This window comes from Panthera onca, chromosome B1 (assembly GCF_046562875.1).
Source record: "Panthera onca isolate mPanOnc1 chromosome B1, mPanOnc1 haplotype 2, whole genome shotgun sequence".
Classification (NCBI taxonomy): Eukaryota; Metazoa; Chordata; class Mammalia; order Carnivora; family Felidae; genus Panthera; species Panthera onca.
In genome coordinates, this window is record NC_138342.1 from 199,887,561 (window position 1) to 199,900,841 (window position 13,281).

Below are 13,281 nucleotides of genomic sequence, written 5' to 3' on the forward strand. Positions count from 1 at the left end.
GAGAACAGAGAGGCAGGGGTGTCTATTCCCTCCGTCCTGAACTAGGTTTGGTAGTTTCCGCATGCTTCCTTCTCTGCGGCACCCCTCTTCTGCAGGCCCAGAGGAGGAACACGCTTCTGTTATTTTGAGTCCCCAGGTGCTATGTCTCAGCCCTGCCCACATCTTCCTCAGTCTCTCAGAATCTCTTCAGGTGCCTTTGCGGAGTTTGCCAGGACTTTCCCATGGGGAGCCCGGCACCCATGAATCCTTATGAATCTCCTGAAGATATGTGCCATTACATCCAGGGCGACAATGACAGGCCAGTCACATAAGCTCATACAGACAGATAGCAAGCTAAAATACTGAAATCAAACATATCCTTGTCTCTTGTCATTCCTGTTCCCGCTTTCCTGCCTTTTAAACAGTATTTTGGGGGTGCCTAGCTGGCTTATCAGTTGGTAGAGCATGCGACCTTTGATCCCGAGGGTGTAAGTTCGAGCCCCACACTGGGTGTGCAGATTACCAAAAAAATAAAAACTTTAAAAACAATTATTTTGTTATTTTTTCGATATCTGTTTTATCTATTAGCTTTATAACTAGCATTCCTTACAGAATTTTGGTAGTCACTGTAGGGATTACGGTACACATGAACTTTTTCCAGAATGCTTGGAGTTAATATTTCACTGCTATGCATAAAGTAGGAGGCTTTTCAACACTGGAGGTTTGTGTACACGCTGTTGTGGCCTTTACTGTAGTAATGCAGTATGTGTTGCATCTACATATGTTATAATCGTCATAAAGCTGTGTTAGAATGTCTGTTTAATAATCATTTGAGGGCGCCCGGGTGGCTCAGTCCGTCAAGCGTCTGACTCTTGACTTCAGCTCAGGTCATGATCTCACAGTTGGTGAGTTCCAGCCTCGTGTCGCGCTCTGCGCTGATAGCGTGGAGCCTGCTTGGGATCATCTTTCTCTCTTTCTCCCTCTCTCTCTCTCTGCCCTTCCCCCATCTCTGTCTCAAAATAAATAAACTTAAATAAATAAATAGATAAAAAATAGATAATAATTTGTATGCTAGAGAACTTAACGAGAAAAAACACAGTCTTATGCATCTGCCCTTATATTTATATACCCAGTGCTCGTCACTTGTAGCCCATCCAATATTCTTTCCCTTCAGCTAGAACATCCTTTAGAGCTTCTTACATCAAAGGGCTGCTGGCAGTGAATTCTCTGCGTTTTCATTTACTGAATATGCTTTATTTTGCCTTCATTCTGCAATGATATTTTCCATGTAAATAGAATTCTGTGTTGGCAGCTCTTTATTTTGTATTTCTTTCAGGACTTTAAAGTTAGTGTTCTATTGTTTCTGATGAGAAATCAGCACGCATTCAGATTGTTCCCCTCTACATAACATGTTGTTTGTCTCTGGCGGCAGCCATGATTTTCATTTCGTACTTGGCTTTCAGCACTTTGGCGGCGAGATGCCTGAGTCAGGTTTTCTTTCTATTTATCGTCCTGCGGTTGAGTTATCTTTTTGAACTTTAGGGTTTATGTCATTCCCCCGATATGGGTGATAGACATTATTTCTTCCATACTGTCAGCCACTTTCCCATTTTCCTCTCCTCCTGGGGCTCCAACTGTTGTTTTAGACCTTTGGATATTGTCACAGATGTCCTTGACACTCTGTTATGTCTTAAAATCATTGTTCTTTATGTTCTTCAATTTAGGTTTTTCTGATAAGCTATTTTCAAATATATCAATTCTTCTATGTCTCATTTGCTATTAATTTTTTATGTTAAATTGATTTTTATTCTAGAATTTCGATTGTGTTGTTTCTTATAGTTTTCCTTGAACTGCTGAAAGTTCCTTTTTTATTATGAGTTTCATTCATTATGTTTTCTTTATATATAACTATGATAATAATAACTACTTAAAAATCCTTTTCTGTGTATTCCAATATCTAAACTTTTTGGGGGGTTGTTCTGAAAATGGAATAGAGTTTCCTATTCCTTCCTATGTTGTATAATTTTGGGTTGTATTCTTCATATTGTGAATGATATATTATACTTATATCGTGTGTTTCTTATGAGTACTGATATTTTAGCTGGTGGTTACCTTGATTACGTTCAAATAGCAAATTCTGGATTATCTGTGTTGCATGGCAGCTGAAATTTCCTTTCAGTTACCTTACCTTTGGAAGAGCACTCATGTATGTATATCTATTAATATATTAGTTATAAATTGCTGCACAACATATTATCCCAGTGCTTAGCAGCTAGAAACAACAAACAGTAACTCACATAGTGTGCAGGGCAGGAATCTGAGAGTAACCTTACTGTATGATTCTGGATTAGAGTCTCTTAATGGAGCCGCCAACCCGGTCTGTGATAATCCGAGATTCGACCGGGATTAGCACCTACCTCCAGGCTCAACCACAAACTCTTCATGGTTTCTTTCCATAAGGGATACTCATGATGGCAGCTAGCTTTCCACAGAGCTAGTGATCCAAATGAGAGAAAAAACCTGAAAGAAGTTTTGCTTGTTGGTTTGGTTTTGCATCCTAATGTCTGTAATTGTAAACCACCGTATCGGCCACATTCTATTGGTTACCCAGACTATTCTTGGTCCACTCTGGGAGGGGAGCATAAGATGGCTTGAATACCAGGTGTCAGTGACCATTAGGGGACATCTTGGAGGCTAGTTATACTGTCTTGTCTGTCTTCTGTCTTCTAATGTTTCATGTCCCTCCCACTAGAAGACTTGTTCCTTCTCATAACCCTCAGAAGTCTCATCCTGTATACAATATCAGGTCAAAGTCTGTAACATTTTCACCTAAATCAGGCTTGGGTCGGGACATCCCTTGGGTATGGACATCCCAGAGTATAGGGCTTCTCACACTTCTCCTCACGTACCAGACAGGTGGCGGTGATGCAGCCATCGTGTGTGGTGCTCCTGTTCAGGAAGCGAGGACGTGGGATTTCACACAGCTCTTGGTTTCACATTCTTACTTTTCCATTCATTTTTTTTCTGTGACTTCGGAAAACGTAGCTTGCCATAGTTCATCCTGACAGCTTCCCTAGGAAGCAGATATTAATACCTCTGTCTGATTTGGGAGGAAAGGGTTCGTACTGGTTAACTGTATGAAGCAGATGTGGTTATTCATCACTTTCCAGCCCTGTCTTGCTCTGCTGTTCTGCACGCTGCCCTGTGCCCTGGTTCAGGGGTAGCGCTGCCGCACATCCTGCTTCCGTTGGGCTCCTTTGCCGTCAGACGTTCTGTTGACGTCAGCCCATGGGAAGTAGTATCAGAAGCACAGATGGTTGGTGAAGGGAGAGTTCAGGACCTTCTCTTTCCTTCGTTTTCCTCAAGTATTACCTTCACTCTGAATACTCTCCTTCCAGAATTCCACCTGACCTTTGTCCCCAATGCAACCTTTCAGTCCACTTGACCCCGTGACAGAGGGTAGTAATGTCTTCCCACTGCCGCTGGTCCCCGACAACCTGAACGGTTTGTTATGATTCCCCACCTCTGAAAATGGCCTCCGTATTAATTTTCTTTAAAATCCTCATTTGGGATTTGTTGTGTCTCTGAAAAGGATCTCGAATGATAAGCTTTTCCATTTCTTTTAAACAGTATCCTAGTATAACATATAGAATATAAATTATACATGCATATGTTATATGAAACATGCATTATGTATACATATATCATACTAAATATATATGATATATAATATATAAGTATATATATGTAAATTATATATAAACACATATACATATATTTATCCATACAGATGCAAAAATGTGTGTCTATGTGTATATACACTCACATACCTACATATGTAAAGAGGGAGGCTTCCAGTAAAGGAGAATTAAACATACAGAACGTACCTTAGTGTGAAAGTGTTTCGAGCCTTCAGAAACAGTGATGGGAAGCTCCCTAGCAGGCTGTGATAGAAGCTGTTTCGTTAGCCATTGAGCAGAGCCACTAATGTATCAGTAATTATTTCCTCATATTGTGTCGTTTTCTGACGTTTAAATGTCAATGGGTGTCTGTCCCGTCTAGGCATAGACAGATATTTTTAAAGGCCAACTCTATAAAGATGAAAGAATGATCACAGATGCCTCACGTGAGACCATGAGCTCCTGTGTGCTCTGATAAGAAAAGAAAGCTTTCTCTTTTAAGGACGAAGCCTCCTTCCACCGCTCCCCTATGATGCTCAGAGTTCTAGTGTCATTCTGATGAACCTGATGCCACAAACAGCCATTTGCATACTATTTTTTCCCCTAGCAGCTGGTGGGTGGAATTTTGATGAGCTAGCTCAGGTAGGTTGTTCAGAAGACCAAAACACATCCCTTAAGCTGCAGGAGTGACAGCTGCCACCGACTTCTGCTAGGCTTCCTCTTGGCCACCTGAAGTGAGCGATAAAGGAGAGCAGCGTAGGAGAATTTTCATTACGAGCTGGCCGTTCCATCAGGAGGGGTGTGTCTCACACTCGTCCTATTTCTTAATAGGTTCCAGTTATGAGTCAGGCTGTGTTCACTGAGCAATTCCTTAATCTCCTTCAGCCTCGTTTTATTCTCTGTAACCTGATTGGCTGAGAAGCATGACAAATAAAAGACAATTCATAAAAGGAAAATTTCAACCTCCTTGCTTCCTGCACATTCTTTGAAGTAATAATTCCTATTTGTCAGCGTGGTAATATAAGGACTGAATGAGATGACAAATATAATAGGGCTAAGTATGTAGTAGATACTGAACATATGTGAGTATATATGTTGCAATTTAATGGATGAATAAAGCCATAATATACTGAGCCCTAGGCTACGAGTTGGAGAGAAAAACTGACGTGTGTGTGTGTGTGTGTGTGTATACATATATATATATATGTATATATATACATATATATGTAAATAACTGATTATAGATCGATCTGGAGAAATATGCACACACATATAATGCACATATGTACAAAATGTATGTGTGTGTGTGTGTATATATATATATATATATATATATATATGCAAATATTAAATAAGAGTTTTCCTATTTCTTACGGTATTGAGCCTAAGATCCCAAGCTAAAAACAATAAGAACTTAAAACACTCATTTTCTAAGGAAAAACATTCAAGCTACCAAACAGTCCCCTGGAGTAAGAGCTGAGAGGTAGTGGAAATGGTCTCCATTTCTATCTCCTCCCCAATATATACAACAATGAAAACAGAGCCGTGAGGGACAGCCGTGTGACCTGGTAGGCTACTCCCTGTCCTTTGTAAAAGACACACTCACCATGTAACCTTAAGAGGCCACAAAGAATCCTCAGTCAGGATTGGACACACATGCAAGGGGTGGCTAGAATCTTATGCAGCTTGTCACACAGATGATGTTCACATTCCCAACCTGGCGCTGCTTCTGTGGTAACAAGGATTAAGGAGGTTTTGAGACAGCCAGGCTTAATCTCTGGAGGAATGAGTGGGTGTGTGCACAAGAAACAGGTGCCCACTCTGGTACACAGATGTCAGAAGACATAAGGTTGCCAGCGATGCCTACAAAGAGGCTTGGCAAGCTGATGAGATGCCCCTGCACATCTATTGGAAAGGCCCGAATAAAGAACACTGACAACATCAAATACTGGTGAGACGACAGAGCAGCAGGAGCTCTCCATCATTGCTGGCGAGAATGCAAAACACTCCAGACACTTTGGAAGACACTTGGGTGGTTTTTCACAAAAATACAAATATTCTTACTCTATGATAAAGTAATCGTACTTCTTGGTATTTACCTAAAGGAATTGAAAATTCATGTCCAACACAAAAACCTGTACGTGGATGTTTATAGCAGCTTTATTCATAATTTCCTAAAGTTGGAAACCACCAGTAAGTGAATGGATAGACAAGCTTTATTATATCCGGATGATGGCATATATTCAACACTAAAAAGTAATGAGCTACCAAGCCATGAAAAGACATAGGGGAACTTTAAATGCATATACTAAGTGGAAGAAGTCAATCTGAAAAGGCTACATTCTATATGGTTCCAACTGTATGACATTCTGGAAAAGGCGAAACCGTGGAGACAATGAAAAGATCAATAGTCTCCAGAGGCTGTGGATGGTGGGTGGGGGGTTGGAGTGGGGCAGAACACAGTGGGTTGTTAGGGCAGTGAAACTATTTGTGACATCATAATGATGGATACAGGTTGTTATCCATTCACCTAACCCATAGAATATAAAACACCAAGAGTGAATGCTAATGTAAACTTGAACTCTGGGTGACAGTGATGTGTCCATGTACATTCATTATTATAACAAATGCATCAGCCCAGAGGGGACGTTGTTGATGGAGAAAGCTATGCATGGTGGGGAGCAGGGAATATATGGGAAATCTTTGCAGCATCTCGTCAATTTTGGCATTAACTTCAGTTGCTCTAAAATAACAGTCTTTAAAAGTAAAAAAAAAACAAAAAAAACGCCTTGATATAGTAGGTGTGGTATAAGGATTGGGACAGCCACCATATCTGTTCTGCTGCCCGCCCCACCCTGGGAATGGAAGAAGACAGTTGAGTCAGAGGCTTCATTGTAAGTATGGACGTGCAAGATGAGGCATACAGTGTAGGGCTCTCTAGGAAGTCCTAGGACAAGTAGAATTACATAGGAGTTGGGATACATGTGATCAGAATATTTATTGCTTAGGGAATCAACTGGGATGAGGCTATCTCTGAGAGGTTGCTCTGTGACTCACTCTAACAGGGTAAGTGTGAACTGAATGTTACCCCAACATAACTACATCTACCTTCTAGCTACTCATTTCATGTTGGACCTGTTACGTGTTTTATGAGTGAGTATCCAGGGCTCTATATAAATTTTTAAAAAAATTAATGTTTATTTATTTTTGTCACAGAGAGAGAGAGAGACAGAGCATGAGTGGGGAGGGGCAGAGAGAGAGAGAGGGAGACATAGAATCTGAAGCAGGCTCCAGGCTCTGAGCTGTCAGCACAGAGCCTGACACGGGGCTTGAACCCACCAACTGCGAGATCATGACCTGAGCCGAAGTTGGACACTCAACCGACTGAACCACCCAGGCGCCCCTGTAAAAAATTTTTAAAACAATGCATCCTTTAATAGAGCCAGGATCTGAACCCAAATATAATTCTCAACCATTACCCCAAACTGGGCCCCACAATAGGGGGTAGTTTATGACTGAAAAAATACCAAGCACAAAATCTAGTTAAAAAAAATAAAAGTAGGCTTGGCACCTATGTCTCTCTCTAATAATTGAAGATGATGGCTACATTTGTATCTGTGTTATTCGTCGCTGGTTATTCTATCATCCTGCTGAAGGACTTGAGCACATGGTTTTTTACAGTAGGTGCTGGCTAAATCTCAGCACTGTGCTTGCAATGATTTCCCACTGTCCCTAGGATTTATGTGATAATAAAAGAGGAGTAATCAGGTGAGCAAAGAACTTTCCCCAGGATGCTAAACCTGAGATTCCAAGAAACCAAGCACAATTTAAATAATTGAATAAGAAATCTCTGTGGACTGGCTTTTCTCCCCAGAAAACTAACACATTCAATTCCTATTTAGAGAATTGAAATGTTGAAGAAACTACGTTTCTTATTTTACGGTTAAATTCAGACACCAGTAAACGAAGCTAAGGTGTAAAGTGTTTCCCTCTTATGTACATCCAAGGGGAAAACAGATGCAACAATTTTAAGTAGTTATTTTGTGTCCAGCACAGTGATAGGCAGTTCACATATTATTATGGGATATCTCCAAAACTCTTTGAGATGAATATTATTTTCATTTTGCGGATCAGAGAACTGAGATTCAAAGAGTGTCCACTGTCACGCTGCTAGACGTGAATATTATGACGTTTTGTAAAACTTTCTGTGATAAATTAGTCGACATTTCTGAAAACCAGGAAGAAAGTATTTAATCAGATTTTTGAAATGTGTTGGATAATTCCCAGTTTTATGTATCAAGGTGAGAGAATGAGTCATCTGAGACTTCTGCTCAGAAATCTGTATTATGATTTGAGTCACATGGAATACAGCCCCAAATATCGTTAATTGTTCATCCTTTGATTTCAGTTTAGTTCAACAAACACCCTGAACATCAAGTATATATTTTCATCCATTTGTTATTTATTAACAACCCTTAGTGAGTACTATATGCAATAATGTATTATGCAATAATGGAGATGCAGTAATGAATGTCATTCTCATTATTGAAAACTGACAAGTAGCTAATACGTGTATAAAGTAATACATGTAAAATGGTAAGCAAAAGAGCTAGGAGAGGGAAATGCATGGGAACAATATAAAACAAAAAAAAAATAGGAAAAGGATATCAACAAGGAATGTGCAGAGTTTGAAATTCAAAAACATGAAAACCTATTAATGAAACTCAAAATTATTTGCTTTCAGATAAAAAAAATACAACAAAAGTACTATATCATACTATACCTATTCAACTGGCAAAACCCCACAAAGCTTGACAACATCGAGTGTTGGAGAGGATTTGGGAAGGCTGAGCCCTCCGTGTGACTGTTGGGAGTGTAGAGGCCTCCTTTCTGCCACGTTTCTTAAATGATCTGTTCTTAGATCTAAGTCCCAAAAAATTCTCCCAGAAGTCTGCAAGAGACACCGCCACAGTGCCCATTGGCAAGGGGATAGTGCAGTTGTCACCCAGAGGATGGGGAACAGACTCGCATCTCCCGTTCTCATGAATGTAGGAGTTGTGACAGTTGATCTTGTGGGTCAACTTCACTGGGCCATAGGGTGTCCACACTAAACATTATTTGTGTGTCTGAGGGTATATTTGGGTGAGATTAGCATTTGAATGGGTGGGTGCAGTAAAGCACCCTCCCCAGTGTGGGTCAGTGTCATCCCATCCTTTGAGGGCCTGAATAGAACAAAATGTGGAGGAAGGAGGAATTCTCCCTTTATTCTTCCTGTCCGGTTGCTTGAGCTGCGATGTGGATCTTCTCAATGCTCTCAATGCTTCTCAGTGCTTCTCAATCTCTCTCAGGCCTTCAGATCCTGACTATAATCTCTATCTTCAGCTCCCCTGGTTCTCAGGCTTTTGACTTTGGATGGAGTTCAACCACTGACTCTCTTGGGTGTCTACCTTGCAGACAACTAATCATGGAATGAATCATAACTACATGACCAAATTCCTTATAATGAATCTCTTTACACACACACACACACACACACACACACACACACACACACACCCCTACCTTCTATTGGTTCTATTTCTGTAGAGAATCCTGACTAATACAGTGTTCTATAATGAGAGAGAAAAGAACTATGATAGAGAATGTGACAAAAAGCAATAAATAAATGACATAGAAAGGGGCCTGGCATGGAAAGATACTAATGTACTGTGAACTAAGATTTATTCCCACCTTAGTATATGAGATCAAAAAGAAAAAAAGAAAAAAAAAACATTCTGTCCCATTGAATCCAACTAAAACTAATTTTAAAATGGTTTCAGGGGCGCCTGGGTGGCTCAGTCGGTTAAGCGGCTGACTTCGGCTCAGGTCATGATCTCGCGGTCCATGAGTTCGAGCCCCGCGTCGGGCTCTGTGCTGACAGCTCAGAGCCTGGAGCCTGTTTCAGATTCTGTGTCTCCCTCTCTCTGACCCTCCCCCGTTCATGCTCTGTCTCTCTCTGTCTCAAAAATGAATAAACGTTAAAAAAAAAATTTTAAAATGGTTTCAGTTGCAATATTGACCAAGACTCTAAAGTACCTAAGGATAAACACACATACATGTATTAATATAATATATAGGTATGTGTTTATATATGCATATGTGCACTTTCTATTGATGGCCACTTAAATAAGAGCAGAGAAAAGAGGAGATGTTCTTTATTTTTTTTGTTATGAAAGGATTCAGTTCAGAAAACCCAGTAATGGAAATTCTTAATTACTTCATTGAACCTGTATGTTCATTGTTACTGCAAACACAAATGTCATTGCGGGTTTTTACATTTTTTCTTTACTTTGGTTGTCTCAACAATTAGATCTTAAAATTCAAGTTAGAAACCAAAGGATGAATGATAGTAAAGATATATTAGGAGAAAAATATGGTTGAAAACTTACTCTACCAGATACTAGGACTTCAGACTCTGAGACTCCTTGATGCGAAAGACAAGCTGACTAGTGAAACAGAAAGGGAAGCCCAGGAATAAACTCATGCATACTAGGAAACAGAGGTGGGTTTTCAAATCAATGTGGAGGGGATGGTCCAATCAGGCAGTGGTTTTGGACAATGGATTATCTATGTGGATATATATAAGTGAAGTATCATACGGTATATTGGTGAAGAATGCAGACTCTACATGGATTCAAAACCCACTCCTGTCTATGATAAGCCGTTTGCAGGAAGTTGTTTTACCTTAGTATCCTTATCTGTAAAATGGACTTAAGGACTGCCTGACTCATAGGGTTAGGGGGATTCAATGCCATCACATTAAAAGTGCATATAGTACACAACAGATATTTGTTAGCTACTGTACTCATTATAAATCCAATTGATAGCCTGCATAATTAGTATTATTTTCCTCCTAGTTAATTAATTCATATGTCCATCCAAAATGATTTATTGGACAACTACCATGTACCAGGTACTGTTTTGAGTAGTGGACATAAGAGAATGTAGGAAGCAGAAGTAAATCCTGCCTGCATAGAACCCTCAGTCTTGGGGAAAGAGATTAATTTTACTCTCAATTGCCACCTCTTTGTCTTTTTGTGGAAAAGCCACTAAAAATGGGGCATTCACTCCATTGCATTTCCTCTTCCACATCTTATCTAAAATATACATACAGTTTTCAGCTTCCAACATCCTCAGATTTATGTTGTTGTTGCTTATGTACAGTATTTAGAGTGGTCATTTTCAGGAGAAACTCTTTATTAGGGTCTCTTTGTCCAGAGCAGAAGTAAAAATTTTACCCCTTAATATCTAATTCCATTGATTGCAGATATTTTCATTTGTGCAAGGAGCATGGTTATTTTCTTTCCAAACCTTTAAAACACTTATTTTCCTGTTCATATTTTTCACTTCTTCTTTGATTTTAAAACATATAAGAACTGACACTTATTCACATTCTGGTACAGAGCGTGTGTGTGTGAGTGTGTGTGTGTGTGTGTGTGTGTGTGCGCGCGCGTGCGCACGCATGTGTGAAGTTTATTTGTTGCAATCTCTGAATCCAGGATTGTCGGTATATTCTAGAGGGAGGATTTACACTTGCTTCTGTGAGGCACCACTTAAAATATTCATAGCCTATGGTTTTCCTTCTATACTGGTAGTATGCTTTATACCTGCAAATCCATACGGGATTCTCCTGTGAGTACAGATTCTCTCACCAAAAAATTGTAGCTTTACAAGTAACCAAGGTCAAAATGCATTTTTTTTCTGCTTTCTTCTGTGTGTTAGCTTCAAATTTCCATTAGCTAACTTATACACTCCCAACCATATAGAGAGTCTTTAATTAGAATTACCATATTCACAGAGCATGGACTTTGCGTTTGAGGTCCTTCCAACCCACTCAGTTTTCAAAGGAATACCTTGTGATCACTGGACACATCAGTACTCCCAGGACAATTAAACAATGCATACAAAATAAACCAAAAACCCAGCACATAGTTACATCTACCTACTCTACATATCTGCTTTATTTTTAGTCACTCAATTTTGACCAACTTAGTAATGCGACTTAAAATACAATATTTATACAAGAAATGTAAGTTTTCCAGCAGATTTCAATAGAAATATTGTTCGACATAACAGTACCTGGAAATTTAAGTGTTGTTTGTTTCACATTTCTTAGCTCTCATTGGAGTTATAATCCTATTCAAATTTAATATTTTAATATTATTTAAGAATGACTAACGTAAAAATCCAAATTTTTCATTACCTCGTTTACAATTGCAACCCATAAAATGAATGGAGAATATATTAATTCTGATCACTGACTTTCATCCCATATGTTATTTTTGTCCAATGATTTGCTTCTCTCTTATTTTTCCCTTCCCCGTATATTAGATACCATCCTTTCTCTGCTCAATATTTCTCTGTCTTTTTCCACTTACTACTTTAAAAGTTTATCTAACAGAATATGTTGGCAATGATCTATTTTCTGAATCACCTTTACTTCTGTCTTTATTTGGACTCTTGTTTTACACATGATAAAATTCTTATTTAGATATAATTCTTATTTGATATATTCCATCATTGTGTGATGTTGAGAAGGCTGCTGTCAGCCTAATTTTTAAAAATCTTTTGACTTTATTTTTTAGAGACATTTTCAGGTAACAGCAAAACTGAGAGAAAAGTCCAGAGATTTCCCATAGATACCCTGCCCCTACATAGGCACAGCCTCTCCCATTATCAACATCCCTACCAGAGTGGGACATCTGTTACAATCAATGAACACACAGTGACACATCTTTATCACTCAGAGTCCATACTATGTATCAAGGTCACTCTTGGTGTGGTGCATTGTATGAGTTTGAACAAATGTATAATGATGCGTTCCATCCTTATGGTGTCAGAGTATTTTACAGCCCCTAAATCTTCTGTTCTCCACTTATTTATCCCTCTCTCCCCTTTAATTTCTGCCAGCCATGGATTTTCTTTTGAACTTTCTCCATACTTTTGCCTGTTTCCAGAATATCATGTAGTTGGAATTACAAATGTGTAACCATTTTAGTTTGGCTTCTCTCATTGAGTAATATGCATTTACGGTACCACCATGTTTTTTCATGGTTTAATACCTATTTCTTTTTAGTTTATTTACCCATTCACTTGCTGAAGTCAATTTTGGTGGCTTCCAAGTTTTGGCAATTATTATTAAAACGGCTATAAACATCCATGCACAGAGAGTTTTGTGGACATAAGGTTTCCATTCCTTTGGATAAAAACCAAGGAGGGCACTTGGTAGGTCATTATGGTGAAAGTAGATTTCGTTTTCTAAGAAACTACCAAACTATCTTCAAAGTGACTGTCCCATTTTGTCTTCTACCAGTAATGAATGAGGTCTTATTGCCACAAGTCTTCATCTGTGTTTGCTGTTGCCAGTGTTCTAGATTTTGGCCAGTATAATAAGCATGTAATGGTATTTCATTGTTTTAATTTTCATCCCCCTGATGGTGTATGTTGTGTATATTATTATTATTAATTATTATTATTATTATTACATAGTTGACATCCAATGTTACATCAGTTTTGGGTATACAACATAGTGATTTGACAATTCTATACATTACACAGTGCTCACCATGAAAGTGTACTTACC